Source organism: Atta colombica, unplaced genomic scaffold, assembly GCF_001594045.1.
Source record: "Atta colombica isolate Treedump-2 unplaced genomic scaffold, Acol1.0 scaffold155, whole genome shotgun sequence".
NCBI classification, from domain to species: domain Eukaryota; kingdom Metazoa; phylum Arthropoda; class Insecta; order Hymenoptera; family Formicidae; genus Atta; species Atta colombica.
In genome coordinates, this window is record NW_017259245.1 from 2,794,400 (window position 1) to 2,798,285 (window position 3,886).

Below are 3,886 nucleotides of genomic sequence, written 5' to 3' on the forward strand. Positions count from 1 at the left end.
TTCAGAATAGCGTCTTTGTAATGTTTCTCTTTTTAATCTTCATACTTCAACAAATGTAGAATAATTAATCTTATTAGTAAAATATTCATTACCCTTTTTTCTTTATATATTCCTTATACTAATTTATAGAAAAACAGAAGGAAAGAATATTAAATAATTCACGTTCGTAGATTAATCTGGAGATTATATATAATGCAACACTAGGAGCTTATACTGGTTTATCTTCTTTTATTTATCTGATCTTCGACATTTGCGTTTCACTGTTCTATGATAATGCGTAATACACGTATAAGAATTAATAGAGAAATGCGAACGGGAGAAACCACGCTCTTCACGTAAAACGTACACTTGAAGTATATATGCAATTTATTTATGTCGTACTTTTATACTCGAGGAATATAACTGATAGCAAAAGTGATCAATGCTTTCACGTTTTTGCCACTCAATAGAATGGTACCTCTGATATATATGCTCGCTGTCGTCAGCTTCGACTTTCCCCTTCCATAACGAACATTAAACATCTCACCATTTATTTCTGCTCGTAACTTTATAACGCTGTATATACGTATTCTATTAATTACCATAATTTAAAATAAGTATTATTTATTTTTGAACAATTTACTTTCTATTTTTTTCCGATATGATTTTTTAAAAAATTAGATGCATTTTTTACATTTAATATTTCTTGTGATTATATGCTGTAGAGAATTGCTTCTATTTTAGACATTATTATTTCTTCGTAATATGCGTATAGTTACGCCTTTGAATGTGATTTCAATAATCGGCGTCAGTGGTGAACCATAACCGCAAATGTAGTTAAAGCTCTAATTAATGAGAGTCCTATTCGAACGGAAGAACGCGGTTTTGGTATAAAATTATTTCCTTCATGAGATTTCCTTTATGATAAAGGATACTATTTTAAGTTATTTTTGTTTCAATTTATTATTATAAAATGTTAGAACATGTTATTTTTAATTTAAAGTTAAATAAAACGAATTCTTTTTTCTTTTCTTGATAAAAATATTGAGGTATTAATAGGCATGAATACACTTCAGCGTATAAAAGAAAAAGTACAAATTGAGCTTTCGAGATATTAAACTAACAACAATTAAAACACGGACAATTGAGAGCTTTAATACGCGGTAATTATATTTTTAAATGTAATATGTTTCACTATATGGATAAACATGTTATTCCCCTTACTGAAAATGAAATATTGGAATATCAATAATCGTTATTGGATTTTCATAGTGATTATTCGCTCTTTAGTAATTATTATAATAGTAATAGTAATTATTTATTATCCAATAATTGGATTGCTGACGTCAATCCTCAATAGTTTCTGATGGAGTGATTATTGATTCCCTAATCAGATTAAAAATTATTGAGGAATGATTATTTAGAATAATCATTCCTCAATAATTTTTTATTCCCTAATCAGATTCCCTAATCAATAATATTGATTCCCTAATCAGATTAAAAATTATTGAGGAATTATTTAGAATAATCATTCCTCAATAATTTTTGATTATTGATTTTCTAATCACATTATCCGTAATGATCACTACAACGCATATTTTAACTGTAGTAATATATTTTAACGTGAGCTTTTTAACAATATCTATTGATCAAATATATATTACGCATAAATAGAGAAACTTGTATTAACGAGTGTCATTCCAGCCTTATATTTATTATTGTTGCATTTTTTGAAAAGCAATAGAGATGTGTGAATTAATAAAAACTAGATTTCAGAATGTTCTTATATTTTTTACTAGTACACATTATTACTAGTACACATACATAAATATAAAATAAAATATCCGGCGGTGTAATAAAAAATACATACAATATCAAATATATTTATGGTTACGCACTAGTCTTAAAAATTAATAATAAATGCAATCTTGGTACTCAAGCCTCTCTGTACCTGAAAAGTCGAGATAATAAAGAGTATGTAATCGATTTAATTCTAATTACTGTTAATTAATTATCTATCTATAACATTGTTCTTGTGCTACACACAAATAGTATGATATTTTTGAATTCCATATTTGTACATATATAATCAGAGGGAAGTAAACCAGGGAGTATAAAGATACATCGGTAATCTGCAAACGTTTGCAATTTAGCATTCCACTATTGTTATGCAAAGTAGTAAGACAAGCATGACACGTTGTCGATTTATACGTATGTATCATACACACCGTATGTATCATACCGTATATACAATGCGTAATAATAAATAAAGAAACATATCATAAATTTTTATGCTCATCTGTATTCTCTGCTCTCTCTTTTTTATATTAATGATTCCTTTGTATTAAATTTCGTTTATGTCTCTGATTATCTCATCTTTGTCTTATATTTATCATGTTCCTACATGTACATAGGATTCAAGAATGCTCGTTTTATTATACACTTTACGATCTCAGTTTGAATCTGACGTATTCCGAAATTAATGGACGTATTATATAATTAACTCTGATATATTTTAATCTTTGTGAAGGGAATAATCGAATTACTAGCTTGCATGATCAATATCGGACGGGTGGATATATACTTTTGAGAATTTAAATTTTCATTGCATATATAATAAAAATAAGATTGATCAATGGTAATGGCGATAACCATTGTCTTGCTCTTAACTTGATTATACTTTTATACACAAAAAGAACAATTTTGCGCTGAAGTATCTAAAAATTTAGCTAAATATAAACCAACGCTTCTAAATAATTTTGTTTAAATCAGCAAAAGTATATAGGATGTTCAAACTGATTGTTTAGAATGTTGAATTTTTTTGCAACATCATCAACTCTTAAGTGTTCTATATAATTATTTTGATGACCCAATAAAATTATTTTCAGATCTGTATATTTAATTAAATTTTTAGATTTAAATGTTTTTTCCGTGTAGATACATACATATATTATACTGCATACAATTATTGCGAGCATTATAAGACACTTATAAATTTTGTAGGTTAAATGATGTATAATGTTCATAAAAACCTTATCAACAAATATTTATGTACGTACATTTCAATTACTATTGTAATTTTTATTTCTCTATAGTTGCAATTACAATAATAAATTTCATCGAAAACGGATTTGATATAAAATAATCTATAATTATAAAAAAAACTTGAGTACATATGTAATTATACTTATTTTTTATATATATATATTATCTCTATTTTAATTATAATATTTTTACGTCGAGATTATTACGTGTATATTTATACATCGTAATTGAAATGTATAATTTTTATATTCGTTATTTTTCAAAATCACGAAATTGTGCATTATAGCACTAAGGAAATTGATAGAATTCATATTCTAACAAATTTGATTAGTCTGTACATCAATATGTGATATAAATAACTTTGCAGTTTTCCAAATGCTTTGAGGATAAAGTCACTAAATAAGGACTTTTCTCTCGCAGTTACATTCGTATGAGTCATATCTTTTTCAATTACAACTCATCAGAAATTCCCGTAATTTTTTTTCTTGATCTTTGCAAGAAATAATAATTTTTAAAGAATTGCATTGAAATTTGTTGCAACGGTTCAATGATTTATTTTACACATTTCAACAGATTTGAAGCTTATCTAAATATACTAATCTTAGATTGAATACAAATATCAATTTAGAAAAAGCTTAATTAATTTCATTTATTCATAATAATTATGAAAAATTTATTAAATTTTATTACAAATTTTATTTAAAATTTGCTATTTCTTTCGTTGCAAGAATGAAAGAAGAGAAATTTGAAAAAAAAAAAACAACAAAAACAGAAGAATATTATAATCTTATATTTTAATATTTTTATATATTTTATTGACTTGATCGATTAATTTTGCTTTCGCAATTATAAAAGTCGCGTG

At 25.7% G+C, this 3,886-nt stretch overlaps 1 protein-coding gene across 1 annotated transcript in view; it reads right to left on the reverse strand.

Moving 5' to 3' along the window:
* Nucleotides 1–363, reverse strand: part of LOC108685609 (WAP four-disulfide core domain protein 2-like) — a 1,807-nt gene extending 1,444 nt beyond the window's left edge. The window contains exon 1 of the mRNA XM_018190481.1: nt 347–363. The gene's annotated coding sequence lies outside the window, so the exon portion shown is untranslated. The remainder of the gene's footprint in view (nt 1–346) is intronic.
* Between the last annotated feature and the right edge of the window lie 3,523 nt (nt 364–3,886).